This window comes from Apteryx rowi, unplaced genomic scaffold, assembly GCF_003343035.1.
Source record: "Apteryx rowi isolate R43461 unplaced genomic scaffold, aptRow1 scaffold_8, whole genome shotgun sequence".
NCBI lineage: Eukaryota > Metazoa > Chordata > Aves > Apterygiformes > Apterygidae > Apteryx > Apteryx rowi.
In genome coordinates, this window is record NW_020451093.1 from 7,178,176 (window position 1) to 7,191,101 (window position 12,926).

Here is a 12,926-nt window from a genome sequence, read left to right on the forward strand (position 1 = left end):
CTCACGTAGATAATTTTAATGCAGCTTTTCTTCTTACTCTACAAGTTCTGTTGGAAGTTTTCCTGCCTTCTAATGCAGACATTTATACTTACAAGACGTAAGGTGTATATCTTTTTTTTTTCCCTTTAATCTTCTTTGTATGTCAAACACCTCAAGCGTTTGAGTGACAGAGGGCGACATTGGTACAGCAGCATTCTGCGGGCAAATGAGCGATGACGGTAGGCATAACGGCAGCCGGAATAACCCGGCACGTAGGTGGTCTGGTTGGAAGGTGCTCATGGTGCTGAATGAAGTTCTCCTGTAGTAGATTTCAATTTATATTGCGTTCTCATAGTATAGAAGAAAAACATATACCCAAGGCACATGAATATGCGATTTCATCCCTTGAAGAAGTATCATTACATACTCTGAAAGCAAATTCAACGGATAGATACAGGAGTCTGAGGACACTAGTCCAAGTCCTGGCTTTTGCTGCAGGTGTGAAAGAGGGCAGTGTCTTCCAGAGCAGCTTAGTACGCTCCCCTGTGGACTGACCCACGCAACCTCTCCATGCTGTACTAAGAACAACTCGGAATAAAGGTGTTAATTTTTTAGGAAGGAGAGGGAGCGCTTGGCCATTGGTTGCTTGCCAACTTTTGGCTTCTTTATGGATTTGCAAACCCCAAGTGTGTATTCAAGAGATCTTGGTAAAGTGAGTTAGTACTTTGTGTGTAGTGTGAAATTTCACAGCTGGAGAAAGTAAGAAAACTTTGCTTCATTAAAGTTTAATGCCAGTATTACCATTGACTTGCAGAAGGTTAGATAACTGTCTGCTAGCCGAAAAACATGAATTCAACATTAACTTGGTTAATACTGGTATACTATTTTGTCTGTATGGAAGATTGATCAATATGTCATTTTACTCAAATATCATTCTAACTGCTATTATACCACTTAAAGTTTAAAAATCTTAGCAAACCGTGTGGCCTGTCTGTAACTTTTATCAGCAGAAACTGATGCATGTGCCTTGATCAGGTTAGTATTTATTAAAATTGGTTGTGATCCCTGGCAAACAATCATTTGGAACCAGTGATGCTAGAGAAGAGTACAGTTGCTCCTACAGAGGGGCGTTTTAAGATGCTTCGTAAATTCGTTCGTATTGTGAAACTAAACTATGTATTTGCTAGTGGAGCAGATCAGCATATCACTGCGTTAGAATATGTTACTTAAAAAAAAAAAAAAAAAGCCACATTGCCAATATTCAGCTGATTTTTTTTTCCATCTGTCCTGAACAGTATTAAGACTGTGGATAGCCACGATACTTTATCTGCATACCTGTAGTCCTGTAGAAGTCGGTTCTTTTTACGGTGTCGTCTTTTAGAAAGAATTGGGACACCTTCCTCAGGATGATGGTACTTGGAAGTTGCATACTTTTCAAATGGCTTACCTAACACAGCTTTTACCGACGTGTTAAAGGTGGTGGGAGTACGCCCGTTTGATTAATACCCCATTTTTGTTTAGTCTCTTTCCTTTAAAAAAAAAACTACAAAAAAAGAGCCTTGTATTCAGCATGTGAGCAGAATATTGACGTTTCATTTTGGCCGCACAAAGATCTTGTGAAATCGTTGGGGTTTTTGCCCTGTTAGGACATAAGAAAGAGCTTTCTAGATTCTTGTTATCAAAATGGGTCACTGCTTTAGCATGCTGTCTTTCAAAAACAAGGTACTGATAAATTTGACAAAAAAGCTTGTAATTTCCAGTTTAACTAAAAAATAAGTTAAACATCCACTGTATCAAGTGTGTGGGACTCTGTCATTCATAACATGCAATACATGTTACACGCAGACATCCAAGATGTCTTGTAATTACCGATGGACGAGCGGGATGCAGCTGCAGCGATGGGGTAGGGAGAAGCAGATGAAGCCAAGCAGCGAGGTCCGGGCAGCTGGACCACGCACCGTATCAGCTGGTACTAATTCAGGCTGCGTCCCTCCCGACTCCCGCCTTTCTCCCCAGTGAAGCGAGCTCTACGGACACACGCTTACTGCACAAACTTGCATTATTTTTGCAGAACAGTAAAGCACAGCTAATAATAAAATGCTTTCAGGCTAGAAATACTTCTTTTATAGAAGTGTGTAAAGATGGAAGTAGTGTATTCTAATTGAACATAGCTTCTTCAGTTGTGTCTTCTGTCTCCACTGCTTTTGGTACTTTTCTGACCAAGGTAGGTCTATTTTGGGGGGATATCTAATGGAGAGTAAGGGAAATCTAACAAATTTGAAGGCCAGAAGGGACAACGTTGACTGCGTTGTCTGACCTCCTACAATATGCAGGCCATCACACTTTTTCCCAGAAAAGGGGAATTAGTTTGGATTAAAGTTTGCATTTTTGAAAGCTACCTGATCTGGTTTTGAAGCATGAAATTAATAGTGAGCCCATCATTTCACCTAGAAAACTGCTTTCTTGTTTGATTACCTATAATAGTAAAAAATTGCTTCTTATATAAAATTAATAATACTCTACCTTTCATCTAGAAGAACTTAAAATCTTTCCCTTCGTTAATAGGTACTAAAATGTCTTTCATGATAGTATTGTTGCATGTTGTTTTTCTTATAGTAGAATACTTTTTTCATCTCTCTTAGTTGTACATGTTTTAGCATTTTCCTGCATTATTAGCCAAAAAAAAAAAAAAATTGTGAATTTGGAAAAGTCTGTGAAAGCCATTTATTTTAAAATGGTACCCTAAACTCTGTGATAATTAATGTAGTCTGGTACACTTTCACTATGGTTCTCTAGCATATAATAGATCTATAGTGTACTAAGTTTGCAGCTATGTTACTGTCATGCCTCACTGCTTTATCCCCTAAATTGCTGATGAGAATGAATGTGGTACATGTTAAATAGAATTTAGAGATTTGGGGAAGCCAAAAAGTAAATTAAGGCTTCTGTTGCCCCAAATGTATAATAAAAAAAAGAATCTGTGATAGAGAAAAAATGCCTTGGTGTAAACTTAGAGACTGGGCCGTAAGCACAGACTTAGCCCAGAATCGCTTTGAGCTTTTGTGCCTGGCCCGGTCCGTCTTTTACGGATACGGAGCTCTTCTGGAGGAGAAGCTAAAGCCCTAAGTGACTCCTGGGGTCTGCTCGGGAGCAGGTCAGAGGGATTACGCGCGGGACTGGAAGGGGAGAAGGGTCTCTCTCTTCCTCCTCCACGATCATTTCCTACATCCGGAACTAAGTATGTAAGATGCTAAAGCCAGTTTAGCCCCCGAGCTCGGTGGCACTGCTGGCAAGCGAGCCGAACGGAGGGGAGGCAGAGGGAGGGCGTGGGGGACACGGGGGCTTTCCGCGGAGCCGGGAGGTGGCTCTTGGAGCAGGGCTGTGGTGGAGGAGGGCTACCGAAAGCAATTGTTTGAGGTACGTTTCTTACTAAGCTTTAGCTTAGATTCATGTTTGTATAATACTCAGGATAGTGGGATGCATTCATTGAAAGGGAAAAAAAAGTGCAAAAGTCTTAGTGGACTGATGTGACAGTAAATTATTTTGTTTAGGTGGAAATAGAAACGTACAAAACCTAAATCTAGGATTGAACTGTATGTTTCGGTGTGGAACTAAATATGGTCATTTAGTGATGATTAAAAGGTGTTTTTTAAAGTAGATACATCTGAGGATGCAGTCAGTGTCCATAGCAATTTCTGAAGCCTGAGTGAGGTCCCGGCTCCGTTGAAACGGATGGCAGAATTGCCGCGGGGGTTCGGTCATGGTCACGCAGTGCAGTGCTGTGTTGATTGAAGTGTGTTTCATTGCCAAATTCTAGATGGGCATCTCATTTGAGATGCCTGGTCCTTCTTTTGGATTTGACACATTTTTAGGTATTTTCACGGCATGTCTTGCAATACCAGCTCTAGGCTACAGACTCCATATCAGTTAAATTTTTCTTATCTGTCCCTGAACTCATCTAGTACTTGTGCCATATAAAAACTATTTGTTGGCAACATTAGGGAACACTGTCTGAATGCTAAAGCTGCGTCTGTCTTTCATTTCCATGACTCTTTTGCACTAATAAAAGATAAATAAATAAATAAAGACTTCTGGGGAATATTGAAGATTTTGTAATAAGCTTCTTTTGAGAGCACTTTCCAGAGAAAATAAATACGAGTTTTGAGCAGACTTTTTCCCTAACTTCTGCAACTTGGTGATTTATATTCAGTAAATTGCTGGGCTCGAGGTCTGGCCGGTGTAAATGGCGGGATAACCTCTGACACGTCGCGATTTGTCCAAATCTCTGTCATGTGCCGCCGCCGCCGTCTGCCTCTCCAGGCGGCCTGTGTCTGCTGAAGAGGACCTCTGCCGCTGCCTGGCCGCGCGGTTCCCACGCGGCGTCCGGCCAGGCTGCCACGTCTGCCCCGAGCAGTTCGGCGGCGGCGTTTCGCCGCGGTTCCGCTTCCCGGCCTTTGTGCACGGCTGTTGCGATCCGGTGCCTCCGCGGAGGTCCCTTTGCGCTCCCCGTCAGTGGGCAGGCTTAACAGTAAAACCAAATCAAGATTTGTTTCTTAAAGCTCAGGGAAGAGAAAGCTGAGTCAATACTTAAAGACTTGGGAGCAAAAGATTGCAGAAGACAATAAAACACAAGCCTCATCTGTGCTTACTAAGAAAATATACTAAAATAGCTTTAAAAGTACCACACCTTGAAGACAATTTTTGAGTATTAGGAAGACTTGCATTTTGTCCAACTTTTACCCACCTCTCCCTTAAATACAGCCATGTTGCTAATTATGCTGGCTAAGATCTTGTTATAGTTTCAAATGCAGATATTGGTGATCTCTGGAGCCTTGCACCTTATATACTTCTTACCTTTGTTGTTTCATACCTACTTACTATGGAATGGTGTAGCTAGCTCGCTTCCTAATTAGGCTGGTTTAATTTTTTTAGGACTCGGCTTTTGCTAGATGCCACCCGTGGTATCTTTGGAAATATTTTGACAGGAATACAAGATTTAAGGCCTTTGGCCAGTCCTTTTCAAGAATCAGACTCTCTTCATCTGTTGTTGTTCTAGTGGTTCGTGTGTACAAGTCCAAAAATGGCTTTAGACTTTTTGGATGCCGGAGGAGAACTTTCCTGCATGTCTGTTAATTTACTCTATTAATTCACTGTAATCCCTACTGGTGCCAAAAAATCTCTCCAGCTCCTCCATCGAAGAGTTGCGCTCCGTACAAAGTACAGCTTGGGTGTTTCACCGGTGTGCTGACGACTACAGCGCTTGATGGTGGGACACGAGCAAATAGTGCTTTGGGGCTAGAGGTCTGCGTGGTCGGATGTCGCACGTGGGCTGCAGGACCCCGAGCGGTACCTGCCTGCTTTGAGCAGGGCATGTTTCGGTTTTGCATAGTACCTGGCAATTGCTGCTGGCTGAGTTAGGAAATAGAGACTTTCAGCTCCTTTTGCACAGCTTGAAGAAACGTTTCCTGCGCTAAAGGAGGTGGAGATGGCTGCGGGGAGAGTGGGAGGAGGCAGAATGAGGCTTCACTGAGGAGCATAGACGGGTCTGGTGTTATTATACAGGTACTTTTAAAATACAGTACCTTACCGTTGTATGCTGTGACTTCTTGTTGCTCTCGTAATTCCGTCGTGCTTTTTCGTTTTGTAAACTATTAAGCTTAACGTGTTTCTGCTTAAATAAAGCTAACACTGCAGAAAGCTCTCTGATACCTATTAGTAAGCACCTTAACCCCAGTCTCACTTTTTGTCTGACAAATGAAAGTGTTTGGTTAGCATTGCTGTTCAAACCCAAAGAGGCCAAAAATAAATCGTCTGTCTGTTCCCTTTCCTCCCTTCTGAAAAACAAAAACTGCACCAAAACAGTTATGCTGTACCCTGGCACTTCCTTATTCAGTCCAAAAACATGTAACAGCTACTTAATGCAACAAAACAAAGGAAACTAAAGAATATATAATTTGATAATTAGGAAACAAAAAGCCTCTGCTGAGCAGCGTAGGGCGTATCAGGTTGCACACGCAGGCCAAGCCCAAGCCCCGCGTCCAGGTATCACGTCCTCGATGCCGTCCCCTGGCTTGCTCTGCTGTTCCGAGGTGTATGAACCTGCCTGCAAATACTCTGTGCATCCTCAGAGAGCACATACCAATTTTAAATCAACTGTCCCAGGAAATGAGCACTGGTCTTAGTTGTGTGCAAAATGAAAACAGTCTGTGCCAGCACTCCCTGTGCCAATGCCAGCTAAAAAGAGAAAAGAGAGGAAAAATCACACTGATAGGTTTCAAGGTTCATAACCGTGCGTAAGTGCTATACTTGTAATTCAGAGTAATTTTTTCTCTGATGTAGCATTACATACAGTAACTGTTATATGCAGTGCCTTTGCAGTAATACAAAATATCTCAGATCCTGAATTGCTTGCTAAGCTTGCGGTGGTGTAGTTGCTAAAATGCAACCTGATGCAGCGTATTGCTGTTCAGCTTAACCTAGGATGATTCCATGAATGTCAAATAACTTAATGCCAGGGACAGTCGAAATACCTGCAAAACCTGATGTCAATAAACGTGACCCCACCTGCATCGCAGTATAGTATATTAAATTGTGTTGCTATAGTTTCAAAAAGCTTCATCATGGTTTGAGGTTTAGAAAAGGGCTGCTCTGTAAGCTTGAGTAATTGCTTATTCCCTAATATTTGCACATAAAGCAAGTATTTTCAGCTTTCCGACTTGTGAGTGCCCAGGCTACCATTCGCGGTAGGGTTGCAACAAGTTCACTGTTTGCAGTAGGGTCTTGTATTCGGATTAAAACAACAGGTGAAACTGATAAAGGAGAAAGGATAGGTTGGTTACTGTGCGCTGTCAAATTAACTCTACCTCAAAATGGCTTAATTGTATCAAGTGGGAAGAAATACCAATATAAGATAATTTGTACGTGGATATACCAGTAGTTCTTGCTGATAGGGAGGATGCTAGGTTACAGTACGGCTGCTGTGCGGGTGAACTCATGGCTTTTTTATTTACTTGCGTTCTTTGGAAGAATAAACCAAAAGTTTGCTTGAAGAAGCTTGTTTTAAACTGTTCGTTGTTACCTGCTGCCTAAAATCCTTGCATGTGCCAAAAGAGAAACTGTATTTGCCTTGGTAGGCCTAGTTGGGCTGGCCTGCAGCGGTTAGACACAAGCGTCCTGAATGTTTCTGTTTACTACAGGCTTGCGGATGTTTAGGGGAAATCCTTCGCTTGGGTAAATGTACACTGCTTTGTGTTTCTAGCGTGCCTAAGCCCTCTTGCGCAAGAGGAGGCTCCAGCTGCGTAAGTAGCTTCTGAATTTGATGGATTAACAGAGAAGATGTTTGTTGTTCAAAAAGTATATAATTCGGAAGTCTGCATCTGGTTTGCGTTGGCTATTTGAAACTCTGCTTAAAAACGATTTCGCTACTTGAGTTTGCAGGATTCTGACTTTTTTGGTGATGTCCATTTGCCATTGTATGTCCTGGTTAGATATTTTACATTATAATGACACATTTGCATGCTAATTTTAATAGCGATTGCGTTGGTACTTTACAAGTATTTCTGGCTTATTTCCTATATCTCTTCTTAAAGTCTTGTTTTGTGTGTAATTTGAGTCACTGTCTCTAGCACTGAAACTTCTAGATAAGATATGTGTTACTAAAAGTATTCAAGAAACAGCTGTCAAAAAGCTTGTAGCTACTGGAATTGAGGAACGAATTACACACCGTTACTCATACCTGCTGGCTCTCAGTGGCCAAAAGACTACTGACAAATTCATTTAAAATGTTAGGAAGCCACTAGAAATTACAGACGCTGTAAAGCAGAGAACTCTTCAGTTACGAAGAAAGTTAGGATGTAATTTTACTTGAACTTAAGCCAGCACTTCTACTGCTGTTTTCTTTTCCGGCCACGGTTCCCCCATCGGTGCCCCTTCCTTCTGCTTCCGCGCGGCTTGCAGAGCCGCGGGGGTGCTGGCCGGGAGGCTCCGCGGCCGCAAGGGCACCGCGCGCGCGCGCGCTTCGGAGGTCCGCGTGTGCGCTTGCCGGCTGCTTCCCTGAGCCGTTCGTCACCCGGGGCGGTTTCAGAAGCCCGCGGGAGCTGTGCTGGAGCGAGGAGAGGGTGGCTCAGGAGTGGGAATGAGACGTGGAGCCATGGCTGTCTCCATACTCTTTTAAAGTCATATCATCATAAATACGTGCTAAACTATGGTCTAAGACGTATTTTGGGATGATTAGGTAAAGGTTAGGAAACGTTCCTTATATATTTCCTCTTATATAACGTAGCGGTTAAATATTTTGTGTAACTATTTAAAACCTTGCCGCTTTAACAACTGGTATGTTAAACTAGCCGTATGAGGTTGGCTGGGAATTAAAGGTATTCTCACCTACCTGTTTGCAGGCTGTCTTGATATTAAAAAAAAAAATCCTTGTTGCCCAAACTTTAAATGTTTTCATCTGTTCTCTGAAATTGAGCAGTAGCTAAAATAGATATTTCCTAATGCACTAGAGCACACTTCCATTTCCTTCAGTATCTTAATTTTGCACCTTTATGTATGATCATGTTTTTGCTGACACCCTGTGATTACAATAAGATAAGATTGCAAGTCTTTAGTTCCTCGAGTGAAGATCCTGTTCATTATACTTTTTGATCATCTTGTTAATCCCAAGTGAGGATGAAGGAGTAGAATTTTAAATGACTTTTTTAGGTCCCAACTTTTGTTTCAGTGTGTTTGTCATGTTTCCATTTTGGCATGTTCAAAAAAGCTAACTAAAAATTTCTCCTTGGGCATAACCAGGACTACTTACTGGCATCCTTCACAAGATATTTTTAAAATCTAATTAGATTATATTCAATTACTTCTAGCAATGAGTAATCTTTTGAAGGCAGTGGAACCACTCGGTTGCTTTAAATGAGGCACGCGCCTAATTAGTTTGGATCAGTTTTTAGTAGTTAGAGCTCCGAACTAGTGAGCTGCGGGGAGGCTGCGCCGGTGCCAGCTTGGACGCGTTGTGGAGGAGGCAAGAAGGGCGCCGCGCGGCGTTCGCTTCCCGACCTCGGCGCTTTGCCTTTGCTGGCAACGGCGACGGGCCGTAGGGTCCCGCGGGCGGCTTCGGTCGCCCGCAGTCGCGCACCGCGCTCCCGCTGCGGCTGGCCAGAGCCGGGTGAGTCTACGTTAAGGTGAAGAGTCGCTTTGGCCCTTTGGCTCCAGCTCGCTGTTAATATCTCAGTGCTTGCTTCGAATAGAAATCTTTTTATCTACCGGATTAGTAGCTGCTCGGGGATCTGATTGCCCCATCAATTTCAATCTAGCGTAATGCGGTAGGAATTTCAGGTTTTTCTCGTTGAATGGATGTTCAGTGATTTTTTTTTTTTTTTTTGTCGGCCGGCAGCTCCCCTTAACTCCTTCCGCTCAGGCGCCCTGCTTCTGCCTTGGAGACCTTTGCAAGCTGAGAAGGGCAGTCCAAAATGCAGAGTCACGAACTTTATTTCATGTTACCTAAATCCAGGTAGGGCAAAAACGTGCTAAAAAGGGAGTAAATGGGAAGCTTACGGTGTGATTTCTGCGAAGAAGGAAAAAAATGTATTCGTTAAATTTGGCCACTTGACACTGTGTCGTTCGCTACTGTTGGATCCATACAAAATTGCAAAGCTATGCAGCTGTTATACTTGCATTTTTTAATTACTAAATTAAGAAAACTTGCAAAGCAATTAGAAGTGTTTAATTTCTTGTTAACAACTGGAGGACTTAAGTCTTTCCTGTCATGTGTTAGAAATTTCTTTGGCTTGACAGTTGTTTTTGGTGGCAGAGCAAATTTTACATAGAATTTGTAATCAAAACCAAACCAAGGTATAACCAGTTATCTGTTAACTGCTGCTAAAAGTAATGGTTTGGGATCCTTTTTCTCCGCGTGCTCTGCTGATGTGAAGAGCTGGCTGACCTGAAGCTAGTAAAATTCATTAGTTCAGTTGCTGTAGCACAGGAAACTTGCATTTTTCTTGATCTCTGTATGACAGCATTAATGTAGCCGTTCACTGAATTGCTTTCTGAAGAAGTTTTTACAAGCAAAGAACCTAATGCACCTTTTATTTTGAATTTACATTGTAGATTTTGGAGTATAACAAGCTTGTAGAAAATATGTTAAATTTGTGATTTTGATGGATTCTTTTTTTCTTGTATAAAAATAGCTTATCTTTCCTTTATCCTTCAATGTATGTTTTTGTATGTCCTTTGTAAAAATCCATTTTACTTTCTCTTATTGTTGTTTTACTGTCAAATACCTTGACAGCTTTAAATGCTTGCTTTTACTACCATCCCCTTTCTCTTGCCTTATGTGGGATAAAATACTGCATCTGTTTTCAGTAGGTGGGGCTTTTTTTCCAAGGCAATTCTTTCTATTTTTGTTTTTATCCCCTTCCCCCAGAAGTTATTCAGTTGTCTCAGTAAAGCAAAGACATAGTAAATTTATGATACTGTGCGATACGGCTTTCTGAAAATTTATTATAACTTTATTATGAAATGTATTTTTCCTCTGGTTTTTCATTTGCTGTATGAATAGCTGACACCTCATAATGCATCAGCACCTCTAACTGTTAGCTTGGGAATCTGCCTTGTTCTTTCTCGTTGGTGAATTGCTCAGAGTAAAAAGAATATGAATTTTTTTTTATTTGATAAAAATTATCATTACTGTTTTACATAACAAAAGCAGAAAACCAGACCAATAAACCAGTTACATGCCTCTGTCCACTCATTATTCTTGAGCATGTAATTTAAATGTATAAATCTGTATTACAAAATACTGTATTAAAATGGGAATTGGAAAATGCAGAGCTTTTTATTTGTAGCGGTCTGCAAATTAAAAAAAAGAAAAGCTGAAACGCGTGGCGTTGCCGAAGAGCTGGCTCCGTGCGCGGAGGGGCCGGAGGGCCGTTTGCGTGGCGCCGCGGCAGCGACGCCGCTGCTGCGCGATGGCGAACTGTGCTGCAAAGGTTCCCGTTGCCTCTCCTGTAGCTTCACGCCCGTTTGCTTGCTTTGAGTATTGCCGCTGTTGAGTATCTTTGTTGGGGTATTGAATAAATACCTGCGAGTTAATCGCTTTCTGACATCGGGTGACTTGTGACTGACTCGTGCTAGGGGACATTGAGTAAAATGCTTTTTCTATGCTGGCTGTAGCTAGAACTGCAATCATCTCCAAAGAACTTGAATTTTTTCCCATTACAAACCGCTGGGATGAGACAGCCTTCCCAACAGCGAGAGTGGAGCGGTGTGACAGAAAACACCGTGATAACGACGTCCCAAAGTGCTCTAATGGCACTCTCCAGAAGGAAAACCTGGCTTCCCTAGAGCCCTTATGTCAGTCCTTGCAACCTCTTAGTTCGCTGAGTAGGGCATCAGATGGCATATCTATATAGCATGTTTCCTAAATATGCTTGGTTTTACTCGTCCGGATTTTTGTGAAGTCGGGAAAACCAAGCAGTGCCCCGGGCTCCGTCTGCTGTTCAAACTGTTAGGCGTCACGCTGCGAAACCAGATGCGCCTAAATACGTGGTAAACCGTCCTGGAGAACAGCAACCAGACGTTGTCTACACAGTTCCCTTAGGCAAGCGAGATGAAATCCTGACCTAAAACAGCACATAGCCAGCACCGTCTTGAGACTTTGCTCTACTTTTGCTGCACTTAACTAGCAGTTTAGTCGTCTGCTTCTGAAGAAAGTGTGTCCTACCTCTGTTGCCGCGTGCCGCCATAGCAGTTGTGTGGACTTGGTTGAACCCCCACGGAAGCAGATGACGAAACTACGTTTGCCTTCAGCGGACGTAGGCTTAGATTTTTCCCCGTGCATTTCCATTTGTCTCTTTTTCAGGCTTACCGCAGGGGTGAGTCGCTCTTCAGATGGATACGCTGAAGAGACGTGCTTTCTGGTCTCTCCTTTGTCATTTGCTTGAAAATACTTTGTCATGTGACTGAAATCTCATTTCCAGGGAAGTGGTTCTTAATTTTGCCTGGGAGATGGATACGCTTCTGGTCACGTATGAGGGTTTGAGGGAGTAGGGCTGCTGGAGTAATTCGTCCAGCCTGCAGTCTGATCTGGGGGAGAACAGCTCTTCAGTGCCAACCCTGGAAAGAAGTAGGGAGTAGGTGTACATTAGGAGGACTGTCTTTATTTTTTCTTTACAGGCACAAAATACCAGCTTATTTATTTGTCCATTTTTAGATTCTTTTCTGAAAAAGCCTAATGTGAATAGAAATGCTTTCATATCCATCAGTCGCTTAATCTAGCCCACGGCTGTGCCTCTTACTGATGGTCTTCACCAGCTACAGCTCTCCCTAGTCAATCCGGGAGCTGGGAATTCTGTTTCCCGTTAGCGCTAACATCATCAAACGCATCCCTCAAGGAAGGGTGCATGCTTTCCTTACCATGTTCCTCTAAATGAGATGAGGCAGCTGAAAAAAAAATACATTGGGCCAAGCTTTCCCTGATGAGACCCCATAGAGAATTACTAGAGAAATGGAGAAATGAAGTATAGGATTGGAACTGAGGTAGAGATACAGAAATGGAAAGGAGTGAAGTAAGTTAGGAGGGGGCTGGGAGAATAACTGAAGGCCTGGCAAGAAGGCAAAGATGCTTTTGGATGGAACTGATTGCAGAATAAAGGGGTGTTTGGGGTCTGGGAAAGGGGTGAATCCAGGAGAAAATCGGATGGGGGAACAGGAGCAAGAGAGAGCGAGTTAAGATGATGTCGGGCAATATGTTACCATGTGCAGGAAAGGATTTGAGCAGGATATGAGGAAGTTTCAGGATTATAGTAAGTGCAGATTATCCACATGATATATGTGTGGGATTAGATCCAAGAGCAAAATTGTGGTGAGGAGGAGAAAAAGCGGAGGAGCAAGAAGAGTTGCAGGTGAGAGTCAGGAATCAACTTTGCAGAAGAAGCCTTCAAGGCAGCACA

General features: G+C 42.6%; 1 protein-coding gene across 12 annotated transcripts in view; it reads left to right on the forward strand.

Annotated features, from left to right (window-relative positions):
- The window catches only part of MBD5 (methyl-CpG binding domain protein 5), a 98,811-nt gene that overhangs the window by 12,951 nt on the left and 72,934 nt on the right, over positions 1-12,926 (forward strand). For 2 of the 12 annotated variants that reach the window (XM_026089048.1, XM_026089050.1), the window contains exon 3: positions 9,368-9,484. The exons of the other annotated variants lie outside the window; for them this stretch is intronic. The gene's annotated coding sequence lies outside the window, so the exon portion shown is untranslated. The remainder of the gene's footprint in view (positions 1-9,367; positions 9,485-12,926) is intronic. 12 annotated transcript variants of the gene reach the window in all.